The sequence below is a fragment of the Pan paniscus genome, chromosome 1 (genome assembly GCF_029289425.2).
Source record: "Pan paniscus chromosome 1, NHGRI_mPanPan1-v2.0_pri, whole genome shotgun sequence".
Classification (NCBI taxonomy): domain Eukaryota; kingdom Metazoa; phylum Chordata; class Mammalia; order Primates; family Hominidae; genus Pan; species Pan paniscus.
Window position 1 is genome coordinate 6,609,221 of NC_073249.2, and position 18,959 is coordinate 6,628,179.

At 41.2% G+C, this 18,959-nt stretch overlaps 1 protein-coding gene across 1 annotated transcript in view; it reads left to right on the forward strand.

The window, feature by feature from the left end:
- Positions 1-13,532: 13,532 nt before the first annotated feature.
- Positions 13,533-18,959, forward strand: part of PLD5 (phospholipase D family member 5) — a 446,454-nt gene continuing 441,027 nt past the window's right edge. The window contains exons 1-3 of the mRNA XM_055096799.2: positions 13,533-13,821; positions 14,655-14,748; positions 16,337-16,516. The gene's annotated coding sequence lies outside the window, so the exon portion shown is untranslated. The remainder of the gene's footprint in view (positions 13,822-14,654; positions 14,749-16,336; positions 16,517-18,959) is intronic.

Here is an 18,959-nt window from a genome sequence, read left to right on the forward strand (position 1 = left end):
TAAAATTGGAAGGTCTTGATGCAACTGAAGTCTTGCCATTGCGCCCTTATTCAAACTGCAAAAGGAATGCCAAGTCTGGATGGTGTGTGTTGTGTGTCAGACAGACAATCTCACTTTTGTATAATTTTTTTTTTTGAGATGAAGTCTCACTCTGTCACCCAAGCTGGAGTGCAGTGGCACAATCTCAGCTCACTGCAACCTCTGCCTCCCAAGCTCAAGCAATTACAGGTGCCTGCCACCACACCTGGCTAATTTTTGTATTTTTAGTAGAGATGGGGTTTCACCATGTTGGCCAGGTTGGTCTTGAACTCCTGATCTCAAGTGATCCATCTGCCTCGGCCTCCCAAAGTGGTGGGATTACAGTGAGCCACTGCACCTGACCCTGTCTAAAATTTTGAATTTTAAAATATTGCAATAATCATGATGTCAAAATAACATGAAATTTTAATAGAATCATTGTATTTGGGTTTGTCATCTCATTGATTCTTCTTCCCAATATGTAAATCTGTATAGTAGTGGTCTCTCAGCCTGTGCTTAAATGTTTTCATTGTTGGGGAACTATAATCCCCACCCCCAAATCAATCTATAAATGTAGAAATTTCTTATATTGAGCTGAAGACTGTCTCCCTGCACCTCCTACTCATTAATAGAATTTCTAAGGGAGACAGATAATGAGTTATAGTTGCCTGTTAAAGTTTGCAAGAAGTGGAGACCTATAGTTTATCTCTGCAGATCCATCTATCCCCCAGGGTGACCCGGGAGCTTTTAGATATCCAACCTTAGCTGAGAAGGTTGTATGACAGATACAGATTTGAGGGTGTCAGAGGTAGATAAAAATAGAGTTTTTCTGCAAAGATAGCAGAGATTTTTTAAATCCCATAGAAGGGTGGAGATAGAACAGAACTGGGTGGGGTAATCTGAGGTATGCGTATCGGGGATTGCGGGAGGGGAGTTCATTGGATAACAGAGGAGAAAATAAATTTCAAGGCAGAGGGGCCTCTGGGAACCAGGAAAGGGGCATGGAACACGAACACAAAAAAGATTTTGAGTTCAAATTTAGAATGCCCTAGATTTTCTACTTGACCCTTAACCTCATTGTCCAACTCATTCTCTATTTCTCTCTGGAGTACCAAGGTGAGGGGACAGTGAAATGGGCCATCCTCAGTGAGCTGGCTACACAGGAAAACTTCTAAAAATAGTTTGAATAACAATGACCATTTGTAATGAAGTGCCAAGGCTTTTACCTATATCAGCTATGAGAACTTTTTTAAAAAAACAAAATTTTAAAACTTTTTTTAAAGATGGGGGTCTCACTCTGTTGCCCAGCCTATAGTATGATGGCACCATCATAGCTCACTACAGCCCAAAACATCTGGGCTTAAGAGATCCTCCTGCCTCAACCTCCTGAGTGGTTGGGATTACAGGCATGTGCCACCATGCCTGGTTATGTTAATCCTTGCCACCACCCTCCTGAGGCATCCTCATTTTACCAATGAGGGAACTGAGGCTCAGACAGATAACCTGTTGAAAGCAAGACAAACTAGCAAGAGAGCCAGGATTCAAATAAGATCTGTTTAACTCCAGAGCCCATCATCTAACCTTCATACTGTACTGCCCTTGTGCTGGAGCTCTCCATGGTCATGAACAAGAGGTGGGGAAAGGGTGGTGTATGTGGGCAAGGGGCGCATGTGTGTACAGTATCTTCTGATCTTCTGCCTACCCTGCCCGCAGACACATGCAATAGAGAACATTGGAAATGAGAGAACAAACTTAACTATACAACCTGAGGTCATCAGAGGAATGAAAAGAGATGAGCATTTACTGAGAATCAACTATATGCCAAGCAGAGTGTCAGGAGCTTATGATATTAATAAGCCATATAATGGCTATAAGAAATAATAAGGCCTTCTTTAAAAACTACAAGTTCCAGGCCGGGTGTGGTGGCTCATGCCTGCAATCCCAGCACTTTGGGAGGCCAAGGCGGGTGGATCACCTGAGGTCGGGGGTTCGAGACCAGCCTGACCAACATGGTGAAACCCCATCTCTACTAAAAATACAAAATTAGCCAGGCGTGGTGGCGCATGCCTGTAATCCCAGCTACTCGGGAGGCTGAGGCAAGAGAATTGCTTGAACCCGGGAGGTGGAGGTTGTGGCAAGCCAAGATCACACCATTGCACTCCAGCCTGGGCAACAAGAGTGAAACCTTATCTCAAAAAATAATAATAATAATAATAATAAAATTAAAAAAACCCACCACAACAAACAAACAAACAAAAAACCCTACAAGTTCCCCATCATAGGACCTGTAGGATAATAATTTTATTGAATTCATATAATAAATGAATGCAGACCCTAATTCTACATGCCTAATATATTTATCTAATTAATAATAGATGGAAAAAGTTTCACAAAAATGTAAAAATAAGATTAAATTAGCACTGCTTATGAGCACGCAACAAGATGCTATGCTAGTGAGACCCTATGCCATCAAGTATAAAATGAATATGACAGAGCATACCCCATCACACACACACACACACACACAAGACAGGATGTGTGTTTGAATCTACACAAGATGGCATATGCTGAGGATCACACATGAGTAGGCAAATGAGAAAAAATGGAGGGATGCAGGTTTTATATAAAGAAAGAGAATAGATGAGAGCTATTTCACTGTCCTTGAATTTCAAGGTTTAGCTTTTGCAAAACTGAAAAAAATTTTTTTTAAAAAAACCTCTTTTGTTCATGCACATAAAGCAAATCCCAAACTACTCACTAAAATGACTAACAGTAACTGAGCCAGAGGTGTGCTTTGGGAGCCATCTGTGAAGACACACTGCTTGTAGTTGTTTCCAGTGGGACTTCTAGGGAGGAGAGTGGCTGGCTTGTTGAGTTTCAGACAAAGTGCATGTGTGATATCAGGTTTTCCTTTGCTGATAGCTGTGTCCAGGTCAAATAAATCATAACTGCTCATCTCCCTGTGGCCTCTAAACCATCACCTGCCCTCAACCTTTCTAGTCTCTCCCTTCCTGGGCTATTTTTCCATCTCTTAGAAGCCAAATACAGTTGTAGTTTCTTCTGTTTACAGATCACTCTTAAAAGCACTGGTGAATTCTGCTTTGTCCATTTTGCCCATTCCATTCCAAGACGCTGATCTTTTGTCTCTCTGGTTTCCAAATGCCTACGTGTTTTCATGTAAAAGAGCTAAGAGATTGGAGCATTGCTAGAGATTGTTGATGTGATGTACGCTAATAGGAGAGAGGTGGCATCTATGAGCCTCTGAGTTTATTTTCAAAGAAAATGGAAGAGATTAAAAACCAAGGTGCAAATAGTGTGCCATTAATGTGCGGTGATACAGGGTCTTGAGAAATGGCATCTCCTGCACACACAGCGATGGGAACCCGAGCATGTGGTGCCAAGTGTTGGCTCTCAGGAAGTCAAGGTGGCACTGCTTGCAATAGTTACACTGTCTCCTCTCTTTTACTGATTCCCCTGCATAGCGATAGGCAAGGTAGATGCTATGGCCATTTAATATTCTTATCAACAGCATAGTAGCCCAGAGAGTATCTGTTCTCTTGTTCATTTTCATAAGCAGCAAATCTTTTAGCCAGATCAACAACATGCTGGTTTCTACCCACATCTATGCAAAACATGAACTAATGTTTTGATGAAATAGGATTGCTGCATTATAATGAAGTAGGAAAATGAGCCACATTTATCTCTTCTTTCTTTTCCCATATGTAGTAGTGACTGGTGTATCATTAACAGCCAACTCTGAGGGTGATGGAGGGAAGCCCTGATTTGTAGTGTTTGCTGATTTCCATGGTGTAAATAATCTCATCATTGCTGATTTCAAGTTTCCAACCTGTAGTCACTGAATGTGGCATTGGGAAGACATGTGCACAGCTGGCTCCAGCACAACACTGCCTACACGGTCTACGAAACTAAGTGAATAAGATTCTACAAGGAAGGCCAGGTACAGTTGCTCAGGCCTGTAATCCCAGCACTTTGGAAGGCCGAGGCGGGCAGATCACCTGAGGTCAGGGGTTCCAGACCAGCCTGGCCAACGTGGTGAAACCCCGTTTCTACTAAAAATACAAAAATTAGCCAGGTGTGGTGGCGGCACTTGCCTGTAGTCCCAGCTACTTGGAAGGCTGAGGCAGGACAAATCGCTTAAACCCAGGAAATGGAGGTCGCAGTGAGCTGAGATCATGCCATTGCACTCCAGCCTGGGTGACAAGAGTGAAACTCTGTCTCAAAAATAAATAAATAAATAAATAAATAAATAAATAATAAGATTCTACAAGGAAAACATCCCTAGAGTTGGAACTCTAATATTTCTCATGATTGAGTCCTGACTTGGCAAACTATTACATTCAAACTAAGATAAATGAATTACTTACTATGATATGATCATAGTATTAAATTTTTGATATGTATGTCCTGTCCAAGTGGACCATAACACTGTGATTAACTCTAAAAATAAATGCTACCACTTAAAGCTGACTTCACACTGTCTATATTCACACATTGCTCTGTGCTTTCCTGATAAGTCACAAAATTAGATGTTTGTGTAGCTCTTTTGGTAAATGATTGTAATTTCTTAGGTGTCATTTGTATCCCCACGAGGACTCCAGGATATAAGCAATATAATCCCTTCAAAAGGGAATCCCTTTTGAAGTATTTTTACCAAAGGATTTTTGTTGACTCTCTTAAAATAATTTCATCTCCTTTTCTCTGGAGAGCCTGCCCATGGAGTTCAAATTGCCAACCTGAAGGTCTGCAAATAGGAACAAGAAGACAGGCAGAGGCAAATACAAAGAAATGATTTATCAGTGAAAAGAAAGATCTTTGAAAAGTATTCTAAGCTTTGGCACTTGAAGGAGACAATGAAAGTCTTGAGATTTAAAATCCTCAGATTCCTATATTGTTCTAATAATATCAAAAAGGAGAGAGAAAGAGAGAGAGAGAGGATGGTGGTGAGGGGGAGAGAGAAAGAGAGAGAGAGAGAGAGAGAGAGGGAGAGAGACATATACATCTAAGAAAGAGCTACTCCGAGAGACTGAATATCTTTAAGTGATAAGCTTGTTCCAGGCATATAGTCTTATCTTTGTTGCCTTTTTCTTTTAAACAGCCATCTTCATCCCTTGAGTTATTTCTAGGAAGTTGAAGCAGAATCTATCACTCCCTTCAGTCAACTTAACATAATGTAAAACATCATCTGATACCAATCATGAAATTGCGACTGCTCTTCTCACCTTTTTATCTCTTCCTCCTTCCCCTGCATGTTTTATGTTCTATAGAGAATAGGATATACAACAGTAGCTTATCTCCACACTAAGTCATGGTGTATGCAGCTATTTGAAATAGACGTACTGCACTCTCTTGCAGCTATTTGAAATAGACATACTGCACTCTCTTCCATCCCTGTCGGCTGGGAACTTTCACTTCCCTTTCTGTTGGAGGATATCAGCTCTCACCATGATGATTGTTTTCTCTCCTTTCTTAGTGTTAAGGGCACAAGAGGTGCAGTAAGAGAGGTAAAGAAGGCTAACATTCTGCCAGTGCCCTTCCATCTCCTGAGAGAAATAAGGCGGTGGCACAGGCAGAGGAATGAGGTGTCTGGCAGGGCAACAAGGCGGTGGCAGACTTTGTAAGCAACTCAGTGTCTTTGTAAGATAGTGATGTCTTTATGTTCTTTAATTAATGGTCACACTCTTTGGCAGCAAAGTTTGTAATCCTGCATCTCCTGATCCTGTAAGCATAGACATATAATTGCCACTTTCCCATCTTATTCTAGAGTACACTCTTGGTTTAGATCATTTTATTGCAGCCCATGGGTGTTTTTTTGTGCTCTTCTTGTGTGTTTTTTCTATTCAAAAAGCACAAAAGGTGATACTCACTTTTCTTTCTCTTCCTAGTCAGTTCATACTTTAAAGAAATGTAATAGGAGGGGGAGTATTTTAAGATAAAGCCAGGGGAGGCTAGGTGCAGTGGCTCACACCTGTAATCCCAGCACTTTGGGAAGCTGAGGCAGGCGGATCACCTGAGGTCAGGAATTCCAGACCAGCCTGGCCAACATGGCAAAACCCCGTCTCTACTAAAAAAAAAAAAAAAAAAAAAAAAAAAAAATCGCTGGGTGTGGTGGTGCATGCCTGTAGTCCCAGCTACTTAGGAGGCTGAGGCAGGAGATCCCTTGAACCTGGGAGGTGAAGGTTGCAGTGAGCTGAGTTTGCACCACTGCCCTCCAGCCTGGATGACAGAGTGAGACTTGGTCTCAAAAAAAAAAAAAAAAAAGAACCAGGAGAGAGAATTCCCCAACTTTATTTGGCAATAATTTCCAGTGACTTAAAGCATTAATGCAATTCTTGGGACCTTGCAGGGTAGCTGCTTGGTGAAAAAAAAAAAAGTGCTTCCTGAGTAAATTAATAAAAGGATGTCCAAAAATAAGGTGTTTCAGCTTTGCTACCTGGACCTATCTTTGGGCTACCACAGACAGAGATTTCCTCTGGGTCTCCTTTGTGCTGGAGGAGTAGGAGGAGATAGGCTCTGCTTTTTTGTGACTTCTCGATGGGGGTTATTACTTGAGTGTGATTAGTGCTTTTGGCTATATTTGCTCTTTGGCTTTACTTCTTGAGAACTGGAGATATTTGGCTATTGCAAACCACCTAATTGTTCTCAACTCTACCAAGGTGTTAGCCCAGGCTGGTTGTGCATGTTACCTTGTCATTTGTTGTTTCCTGATGAGCCAAGGAAATGAACGGATCAATACAAATATCTGTGCTTTTGTAACCAAGGCTGAAGTAACAAAAAGGAAGCTTTCAATCAAGGGAATGAATACTTCCTCCTGACCAGGGAGGGAAAAGTCACAATAGGACTGAGACTGGGTTTCCCAGTTTAGGCTTGGATTATTCAAAACTCTCAGTTGGGTGGGATTAGTGGACAGTCAAGACATTTTGTTCAGGGGCATATGGTGGAGCCAGTTGCCTCTACATACTTTGCCCAATAACTACTATTTTAGAGGAGGGGAGTTTCTAACATATCTGATTGAGCTATCCAATTGTGCATGGTAACTAATAGGTAAAAGCCATTTTAAAATATAAAGTACTATTTCCATGAATGTCATTATCCATACTATTTCTGACAATAATTATAATATGATATGCTTTGTACTTCAGGTAAGGGCTTTTCTTTTCTAATATAGAAAAGATGTTGCCAGATATCCTTGTTGACTTTACACCTGCTTATGGCAGAAGGCTGAGGGTGATGTCTTAGGTGTTCCTGACACACTGATTCACAGTGAGAATTGAACTGATTCTTTGCTAAGTCCCAGAGAAAGTATTAGAATTGAGTGGAGACTACAAAAACATACAGATCCTCCTTGGTGATAGTAATAGGCACTTGGTATTCAAAGCCATTTTCACCCTTGCCAGTTGGATTGACACTCTTGCTAGTGTATTTTAAGATTTATGTCTGTGTACAGGGTTATGGTGTTGATTATACTGCCCTTGTATGGCCTGTGTAACCTCGTGAAAATTGGCTATCACAGCCGGGAAAAGTACAGGACAGATCTCAGCTGTTCCCAAAATGTGTACGTGAAGGCAGGGCCCAAATGATTGGAGACAAATCATCAGATGAAAAGAACACATAAATATCTGTGTCCAGGGAGACTGCTTATGCTTTCATCTTTAAAATACAACAAGGGGATGAAAACATACTCACATATATGTGTATATGTGTATTTTTTTAAGAGATGAGAAGGTAGATATAGTCAACACTTGGGACTATGTGGTATTTGTCCTATGCAAACCCTGCTCACTTTATGACAGAGTACATGACATGGGCTGTTTTTGCTGCACCACCAGAAATGCTTGCATGGCTGTGTCTGCCATCTTCCAGCAATTCCTGGCCAGAAAACAAAAGCATTCCTTAGTGGATTCAAAAGAAAAATGAGAACAGGACCAGGTACATTCCAAGAGGATACACTGGAGGAAAACAGAGCAGGACTTATGCAAAAAGCATGCATGACAACACATGTTTATACTGTTCAAAGGCTGAGCTCCTCATTTTTGTCAAGCTGAAAAAAAAATCACTATTAGAATATTTGGATATGGTTTGTTAGAAAAACAGACACTGTCACTTTTTTTTCCTGCATTGAGTTACTGAGTTGTAAAAATATGAAACCATTTGGGATAAATTAAATTAAATAAAGATTAGATAGGGATTCATTCCCAAAGTCAATACTCAAGGCCAGTTGTTAGCTGAAGTGTGATGTTTGCAGAAACTTCTGTCAGACCTGTGATTTCAGCAAGCAAGCAATTTGGGACAGTCTTTGATAGCTGGGGTCCATCTAAATCAAATAAGTGATAGCATGGTAGAGAGGGAATATTTTCAGTCTGGGGCATTTGGGTCATGTCCTAGCAGTCACTATTTTGGCAAGATCCTGTTGGTCATGGCATATAACATTAGTCTTGGCAGGAATAGTGCTTGGAAGAAAATTTACCTGCTGGGAATAAATTTTTCCCTGCTTAACATCTTCTTCCCTCCCTCTCTCCCTTTCTTCCCTTCTTTCTTCCTTCTTTTCCTCCCTTCCTCTCTCTGTCCCTTATTTTCTTTTTTCTTTCCTCACTTTGATAAATCTCTAAAGTGGAGAGGAATCTGCTATGCTGTGGGCAACCATTCAGCATTGCTTACATTAGAACCGCACAGAGTTTTCAGACCAGTGTGGGCAAATATGTTTGAGAGGAAGTTTAATAAGACTGAATGTTGTCCTCACACCTGTAATCCCAGCACTTTGGGAGGCCCAGGCGGGTGGATCACTTGAGGTCAGGAGTTTGAGACCAGCCTGGCCAACATGGCGAAACCCCGTCTCTACTGAAAATACAAAAATTAGCCAGGCATGATAGCGCCAGCCTGTAATCCCAGCTACCAGGGGGGACTGAGGCAGGAGAATTGCTTGAACCTGGGAGGCAGAGGTTGCAGTGAACTGAGATTGTGCCACTGCACTCCAGCCTGGGCAACAGAGTAAGATTCTGTCTCAAAAAAAAAAAAAAAAAAAGAAGATTGCATGTTAAAGCCTGCTGTAAAGTCTCAGAAAGCCAACAAAGACATTGGTAGAGGGTAATTCCACAGATGCTGAGTATGCCTGAGTTGCTAAACCACACTCATAACAACCTATTTCAAAATCAGTTCTTCCAGTATTAGCCCATAACCTACTTCTAAACTAGATCAGAAAAGGCAGAGAATTCACTGAGAGGTTAAGGAGACCAGGCGGTGAGGAATTATCAGGGGAAGGGTTGTTTTCTTCAATTATCTCACACCCTGTGAGAGGTCTTCAAGAAAACCAGTTTGGAAACATGACTGCTGATCCTGGAAGTTTGGGGGAGGGCACAGAATCTGGGAGCTAATGTATTTCTGGGGAAGTCTAGAGTTGGAAAGATGGTGTCTTCCTCTTGAAGAACAAAACATCAGGGCTATACTGGAAAGGTCTGCACATCCAGAGTCTGAGGGACAAAGGTATCTGATCTTAAGGGCTACAAGTGCTCACAGTAGAGGGTTTCTGGTATTGATCATCTTGTAGGGATCTTCCCCAAGGGTCCTGGTTGGAGGGTGAAGTGACCCATTAGAGGGACGGATCTGAGGAGGGGTGCTGAGAGGAAGTGACGAGCAGTCAGCCTGCTGGGGAGATCTCTGAAGAACCTCCAAAGTACCCCATGGGAGTTAAAAATCAGCCTTTGTTATCTGCTATACTCAAAGAGCATTGGGGCCAGACTACCATCTGGTCAAGGAAGATTTTTCTTCTCTCTTACCCTTAATCCCCATGGCGAATGCTGTGGTATACAACAGATACTTCTTTTCAGGAAAGAAAGACTCATTTCCCCCAGGTTTTAGGAGTGCTTCAGGAAGATGGCCCTCAGCCTTTAACTTTCTATGGGGGTTGCCTCAGCTGAAGAAATTTGCCTTGCCCAATGTCACAGCTGAAGCGAGCAGCCCATTCAATGACTGATTCACGTAGAAAACAAATGAATCCCCAGCCTCTCATGCAGGGCAACTCTGAAGGCCCACCGTAGCTCCAGAGCTCTCTGTGGGGACATCTGAATGAAGCTTTAGTCAGATTGCTGAGATTCTCCCTTAGTCCCATCCCTTCCCCACATGTGGATCCCCAAAGCACTCCTTGCACATCTATCTCCATCTCAGCGTCTGCTTCCTACAACACTGCAACCTGCAACACTCCTCATCCTGCACCTGGTCTGCAGGGGCCACAAGCTGCAGTCAGCAGATGGTGGAGGAGACGGAGCACCTCCCTCTTCCACTGCAGGTTCCTAAGTCGAAAACAGACCTCCCAGGGGGAGGAAGGATCTTTCAACTGCATGTGATTCTTAGACTGGGCCATTTAAAATTAAAGGCTGTCCAAAATGAACTACGAGACAGGTCAGATCTTTCATGAGGAGGAAAGAAGAGGTTAATGTGAGTTTAATGGAGAGCGTGTGCACAACTGCTTTCCATTCATTCCTTTAATGAACTGATTACAGTAGCATACATTATAAGAATCTGGGTTTTGAAATCTGTCCTGGGTTTGAGTCCAAATTCTGTCACTTACCCTTATGTGACCTTGAGCAGTTCACTTCACCTCTTGAAGCCACAGTTTCTAAACTATGAAATGGAGACGGTAGTAGATTGCTGTGAGGATTAAATGAGATTGTATGCAAAGCTTTGAGCACAGCACCTGGCATGGAGAAAACATTCAGACTTGCTCTCCTCTTGAGTAGCTTCTATGGTTTCTGCCCATGCATGACTCTCCTGGAACAGGAAATGTGCAGACAGTGATATCTCAGGCCAGGCTCTATCTCTTCTCATGGATGAGTGCAAGAGAGTAAATCATAAAGAGAGCTTATATAAATCTCATACCATTTTATTTCTCATGATAAAATTGTAAATGGAGGCAATGATTCTTTGCAACTTCAATCGGCTTGTTGCAATCATATCTTTTTTAAAAAACTGTTTTATGGCAACTTGTATTCAATTTACTGGACCCACTTATCAGCAAAACCAGCTTTTCTCTTGCAATTGCCTAGCAGATTCTTACTTGGCTGCTGATACCTGACCAGGTTGAGGTCTGAAAATTTTGTTGATTTGTGTTCTATCCTCCCTTTCTTTCCTATCTGTTATTGGTTTAGCGATATGCGAGTCTTCCTGTCTCTCCTACATGCTAAAGGACTCCTTGGCCAGGTTTTCTAGTTGTCACTTGTTCCTTCTCCATTGGTTTCTCCTGTCCTCGTTTCACTGATTTCTCTGCTGGAATTTATAGTCTCCCCTATGCGTGACTTGGGGTGAACTCAATGATCTCTGATGAGTGTAAGTCAAGGAGATTTCTTCTTGGAGAGCCTAAAATTTTGGTTGCCTTTCCCGCATGATACATACATTGACTTTGACACTCTTGTGTCAAAATTGTAGGAGGTACACATGTTCAGCTAACCATAGATCTAGCAACTAGTTTAGTATAATTCAATTTCTTTGTGTCACTAAAATTCAAGTTGCACAATCTTTGGGAAAAATTCTAAGTATACTTATGATTTATTATATTAGAATTTTACTTATGTATCTATAGTAGTCAAATAAATAATTGGTCAATTGGCTAACAGAATTAAAAGGGAGAGAAATGGCATAGCCCTTTTACTATAGTGTTAAATATAGCATATTCCTCACATGCCCCTTCATAATAAAGAGATTAAAGCCTGCAGAGTTCAATGTATCGTTCTGAAGCTGCGAATATTACTAAATTACAACCCTACATCTAAGTGAATATCAGGCCCAACTGGTCAGTTTTGGGAAAGACGCCCTGAGTATGTATCTTGTTCCATAGTGATACCTTTAGTTGCATCAAGTAAATTAGTATCTGTTTTCTAAAGAAAGACTTTGTATTTTATGTTTAATTCTGTTAAGCAACTCTGAGAGCCAACTTCCTGCTTAGTGACTTTTCCCAACCACTTTGACCTGCCTTCCCAAACCAGCTTGCATATCTCAAATTCTGGGAATGTGTGTTTTTCAACAGCATAAAATGCTGTCTCGATAGGGAACTATTGATTTAGCGTTCTTTTCTGCACCATTAATCTTAACATTTGATCATAATCTTATGCTACTCCTGGTCTCATTAGAGTTTGTCTATTTATAGAATTGTAAATTCCTCTTTCTCAGCATTTATGATTTCTCAGAATTTTGAATCCCTACGGCACTTATAAAATCTTAAATATACACCAGAAACTCAATATTTGTCAAGTTGAAATTTTGAGTTTCCGTTTAGCAAAACCAAACTTTGTCCTTTTGCTAAGATCATCGAAATGTGTAGCCATGTTTTCTTTTTAGAAGCTTATTCCCATTTGGGTAATTTTCTCCAGTATCTTCTCCCCAGCTCACCCTTCAGCCCAGGTTCCCCTGCACCTGTAGCTATGTTACAACTATACTTGTCTGCTTCTCCAACAAGATCAAGCTGAAATAATTTTTCATCTTGTTTTGTTTTATTTATCTTGTGTCTCCATGGCCTAGCACTAATCAACTGCCAAGATGAATGATTTTGGAAAAAATAGGAGTGGTCTGAGCATAATTGGAGGAGAAGTGTTAAAAGAGGGAAATGAAAGATATTTAATGTGCCTCTTCCAACTCTGTATATCAGTTTAATAGTTTTTATAACTTGAAACCAATCTATCAGGTTGACATGTTGTCAGGCAATCTTGGTTCATGACAGGTTAACTAATTCTTCCTCTATTATTTATACTCTGCCTACATTTAAAACTCAGCCATTGGAGTGGCTTAAAGTAAAAACAAAGACCAGAAATATAACATCATTAAGACTAGGATAAGAACTAGAACCACTGAATCAGGAGGGAGGAGGGGATCACTGGCCTACAAAACCTAAAATCAAAGAAAGTTCTAGCCACCAAGCATAAAAATTAACTCTGAGCTTTCTGAATTTCATTGCTAGGAAATGAATATGTCACATTCTGCCTTCAAAAGATACTGTATAGTGTACAGAAGCTATCAGTAGCTTGAACAAAGGTTGAGATGGTGCACACTGGCTTAGATTTAAGTGATTTGCTGTAGAAAAATGACTCCCACTGTCAGGTATGTTGAAGATCTAAGGAGTCACTCCATTCCTCTTTAGTAAAAGTGAACAAATGGTGATGTCAGAGGTGTTACATAGTTTTATGGCACGTACTGTACAAAAATACCAACAATGGATTCTTTCAAAAGAACATAAAAGAAAAGCATGACCACTATTACAGTCAAAGTCTGTTTTACCTGGGTGTCCAAATGTAGTAAATACACATCATTCTCCTATCACTTGACTTAAGGTTAGGTTTCAGTTTAAAAAATGTAAGCATGATTAAGAATTACAGTGTGGCTTATATTATCTTCATATATTTCCTTTTTTACTGTTGAGTTGCACATACTTTATGCTGGGTACCATGATTGATACATAAAAGATCACCTCAGATAATCAAAGTGGAATTTAGAATTCTGGGTGATTTTGAAGTGTTCTCAATTCCATGGCTGTGAGCACAAAGGCCAAATGAAGTGCCAACTTAGGCAACTGTCTGATTAACCTAATCCATCTACACTGAGTCAGGAGAATTCAGATTTTTTTTGTTAGCTACCAGAAGCTTTTAGTCGCGCTAGATTATTTCAACGATCCTATTTTCTACTTATTTATTCTTAGGACAGCCATTTTCTAATTTTCTGTGTTGATGTGATGGATCTGTCCAAGGCTCTACTGCAAGGCCAAACCTTGTGACCAAACCATAGCATCTTGACAGATTCAATTAGGTAAAGCATCTTGGTTGAGTCCCCACAGCTGGTTGATTGTCAACTGACCCAACACGACAACCAGGGTTTCTAACTCTCAGAAATATCCCAGTGCCGGCCAGCCATGGTGGCTCACGCCTGTAATCCCAGCACTCTGGGAGGCCAAGGCAGGAGGATCGCCTGAGGTCGGGAGTTCGAGACCAGTCCAGCCAATATGGTGAAACCCCATCTCTACTAAAAATACAAAAATTAGCTGGGTGTGGTGGTGGGCACCTGTAATCTCAGTTACTCAGGAGGCTGAGGCAGGAGAATCGCTTGAACCCAGGAGGTGGAGGTTGTGGTGCGCCGAGTTTGTGCCATTGCACTCCAACCTGGGTAACAAGAGTGAAACTCTGTCTCAAAAAGAAAGAAAGAGAGAAAGAGAGAGAGGAAGGAAGGAGGGAGGGAGGGAGGGAGAGAAGAAGAAGGAAGGAAGGAAGGAAGGAAGGAAGGAAGGAAGGAGGAAGGAAGGAAGATCCCAGTGCCATCTGATTTGGTTCTCCTTGTGTAAGTAAATTGGGACCCTCGGCCTCACAGTATAAACCCACTCTACCAGGATCTCGCTCTGGGGGCTAGTTGACCTCTCCCTTTCCTCCGCAGTTCTCTCCAGGTCACTGTGGGGGCTCTCAGCCCAGCAGAGATGTACCCAAGCAAGACCATACAGTTTGGTGTTGTGTAAAAGCATTTAGAGTTGAGCCACCCTGAGTTTCAGCCACAGTGTTACCCCTTGGTCCTTGTGTCTCTTGGGCAGGTCACTCTTTCTGGGTCTTTGTTTCCTCATCTGTAACATAGGGATGGCTCTGTTTACTTTGCAGGATTTTGTGAGAAAAAAGTGATATAATGCCTCTGAGGACCAGCCCACACAGTGACTGGAGTAGGTGGTCAAACAATGAGAATCTTTAGTCGAAAGTAAGTTTGTACATAGATAAGTTCACTTTATTAAATATGTAACATTTAAAAAACCTTCATTGTCATTTTATAACTAATCAATAATAACTACGAGGCTAAAGAAAATACTGTAACATAAAAGACCCTTCTCATATTAATGCTTATGTATTCTTCAGAAAACATTTTCAATCTGGGACTACTTTAATTTTGTTCTACTGGTATTAAATTATTCAATTTTTTCTACAGAAATAATCCTATAATCAACATATGTGGTTAGGAAAGTCATGTTGTTTTTAGCTGTTGAATCTATTTCTTGACAACAAAGAATAGAGCCATTCTTGGGTCAATGATTTTGTATGGTCTTGTATAGTATAAGGGTAATTGAGGAGGACATAAAGCATGCTGTTAGGGAAGGTCTAAGTATTAACATGTTTTATTCTTCAGCAGTAAACCTTTGACAAAATGTAGTAATACTCGGCAACACTACACCTGTGAAAAATACAACTTATAATTGCTAAGAAGTATATATTTGAGATTTTTTTATCGGACATGGTGAAAAAAGAAATCCTTTTTTGAGAGTCAATGAACCTGGCTTTTTGACCAGACTCTGTGACTTACATGGCTTTGGGCAGGTCACTTAACCTCCATGAGCTTTGGTTTCCTCCTTTCGAAAGATGGAACTGATAGCAAGTACCAAGACTACTTTCAGATATTTTTCCAAGGAGTAAATGTGATATGTGCTACAGATGTAACTATTGTGGAAATGTAAGGTATTATCATTACTATGAAAGTTTTAATAAAATACTCCCACTTACTTCTTGATACTTTTGGTCTTAAATTTTATGACAATGCAAAGTGCCTAATTCAGACAATATTAACAATTCCTGGTCAATGACATCTGTTCAGTTTAGGTTTGAATTCAATAGAATTCAAATTTGTAGCTGAGTGCAGTTTCTATAATTAATTATAAGCAATCAAGATTAATTGATATAGCTGCTAATGAAAATGATAACTTATTAGAATGACATAAAGAATATTTCTGTGCCTGAAAGTTCTAAGAACAGTAACATTGGACTCTATAGTTTATACAGAAATTTCTCATGTGTCATCCCTGTAGCAATCACTTGAGGTAGCAATGATTATTCCCCATTTACTGGATGAACTTGAAGCCTATGGAAATACAATGAAAACCATGAAAGTCACAATTTAGTAATTAAAGGATCTAGTACTAAAATCTAAATATTTTAATGTCAAATCCAGTGTTTTTCAAAATAAAGAAGCAAAAACATGTTGCCAAGTGTTAGCACCCATTCAGTCATTTATTCACCATAGTTTATTGGAAGCTTATTATATGTAAGGCACTAACAGCACGGTAAAGAATCAGGAGTGGCTCCAGCTCCCAAAAAGCGAATGGGCTAGTAGGATGGATGGTCCATAACGCCCGTGTTGCATTCAGAAAATGTAATGGCTATGAAAACGTGCTGGCAAAAGTGCTGTGGAAGTTAATGTAGAAATTTAGTAATTATACATTTCAGTAATATTTTTGGTGCAACATTCTCATATTATACCTGGCCATCTTCAGAAATACTATTTTTCTTCCCTACAACAGTTTCCGTTGGGATCAATTTTATATGAAATATTCTTTTGAAGGTCAACAAGCAAGTTCCATATTACTGGCATAAACGATGAACTTGGACAAGAATCCAAGATAGAAAAATAATTATGAATAAGTCTGCACCCAGGTTTATTTGAACTTGTTGGGTTCATTGAGTCTGGCACTGCATACCAAGTAAGTATGAAACTGTAAAAATTTATACTTTGACTAGTATTTTTGATCATAACAAATGTGACCTATGAATTAATTATAATGCTCAATTCAGTAGTATGCTGTCATATTTATGCCACCAGTGTACCTTCTTCAAAAAATAGAGATTGGCCGGGCGCGGTGGCTCACGCCTGTAATCCCAACACTTTGGGAGGCCGAGGCGGGCAGGTCACTTGAGGTCAGGAGTTTGAGACCAGCCTGGGCTACATGGTGAAACCCTGCCTTTACTAAAAATAAAAAACAAAAATTAGCCGGGTGTGATAGTGCATGCCTGTAATTCCAGCAACTTGGGAGGCTGAGGCATGAGAATTGCTTGAATCTGGGACGTGGGGATTGCAGTGAGCCGAGATGGAACCACCGCACTCCAGCCTGGGTGAGAGAGCAAGACTCCATCTCAAAAAAAAAAAAAAAAAAAAAGAAGGAGATAGTAGCAACTACTGCAGTCACTATGTATAGTCCTATAAAGGTATAGTTTAAAAAAAATCTACTTTGAGAATCTGGCACAATATGGAAACCATTTGTTTAAATTCTTCTATAGTAGAACAGTTCATTATTACTCTGAATTGGATATCTATCACTTGTCAAGGTTTGGATATATCAAATACCTAATCTCATACAGCAAAAGGCAGAGGTATTCTTTGCAGAAGGGCAATAACATCTTTCTGTTAACAGTATTATAAAAGACTATATAATTGTTTGTCGTCATTTAAATTGTGTGGTTATACTTTAAAGAAAGCATAAGCTATGGAGGCTAAACTTTAATAGTAAAAACTGGGGGACAGTGAATAGTAGGGCAAATTGTAATAATAAAAAAATCAGATCGTGCCTGTAATCCCAGCACTTTGGGACGCCGAGGCTGGCGGATCACTTGAGAGACCAGCCTGGCCAACGTGGTGAAACCCCGTCTCCACTAAAAGTACAAAAATTAGCTGGGCGTGGTGATGTGCGCCTGCGGTCCCAGTTACTCGGGAGGTTGAAGCAGGAGAATCGCTTGAACCCGGGAGGCAGAGGTTGCAGCGAGCCGAGATGGCGCCACTGCACTCCAGCCTGGTGACAGAGCGAGACTCCATCTCAAAAACAAAACAAAACAAACAAACAAAATTATCAGAGATGCTATACAATGGAATGTATAGTTTTCACAGCCTCACCTCCGACAGGGTCTTGCCCTGTCGCCCAGGCTGCAGTGCGATATCGGCTCACTGTTGCCTCCTCTTCCCAGGCTTCAGCGATCCTCCCGCCTCAGCCTCCCGGGTAGCTGAAACCACAGATGCGCACCACCACGCCTGGCTAATTTATTTTATTTTTAGTGTAGGCCCAGGCTGGTCTGGAACTCCTGGGATCAAGTGATCCTCCTGCCTCCTCCTCCCAAGGGGCTGAGATTACAAACCTGAGCCACTCCGCCTGGCCTTCACAGCTTTTCAATCTGGTTCGTATCCTTGTTTTGAAGTGTAATTTCTGCTTCTGCTTCAGTTTCCTCACTGGAAAGGAGGGTTAATAACATTTATCTTGCAGGATAACATGAGACTTAGAGATAGCCCACAGGTCGGGGCATCTATTACACAATATAGTTCAGCTCCTAAGAAAACCAACCTAGCACAACCAAAACGTGTGTATTTGTGTTTAGTTGTTTCATCCCCATATTGAATGTGCACAGGATTTTATTTCAACTACTATTTTTACTATACCATTTTTTTAAATGGAGACTTTGAAAAGATATGAAACACAATCCCTGTCCTCCTAAAAGTTTGTGAAATCCCAGCCAGAATGTCTTTGAAACCGTCATTCAAGTAGGGCAGTTCTGCCGAGGGCTAGAGAGCCTTCAGTTTACCCTTGGCAACACCCTCTAAAATCCCCTGTATACCTCTCCAGCTTCCATACACTTCCCAAGCTTTTAACCAGACACGAGACACCCTGAACACCAGCTGTTTAGCATTTAGATAAAACCAAAAAATGTTTCGAGAGGTTGACTCCAAAGATAGCAAAAGATGAAGAGATTGAAGATTTAATCACGAACATGCCACCCTATTCCTAATAATCATCACGCTTGGCTGGGCCCCGAAGGAAAAGCCTGGACCCTAGGGGCCTAGAAACAGAGAAAAGAAACATGCACAGCAGTTGGGCCACGTCCACCTAAGGAACAGTCACCGCACAAGCGGAGCGTTGCAGAGGAGCCCTGGATCACCCTCCCAGGATCGGAATGGGTGCGGCCCGGGGAGCCTGGTTCTAGGTGGACACCGAGGGCTGGGGAGCAACCGGTCCCGCGTGCCTGCCCGAGGGGCTACTGCCCCCGGGCGTATTTGCATCGCCACACCATCGGATGAAAGTAGCGTGTAAGGCTCAAGAAAACACATGTCTCTCGGCTATTTCAGGGGGGAATGCTGGGCACCCTCTGCTCTAAGTCCCTTGG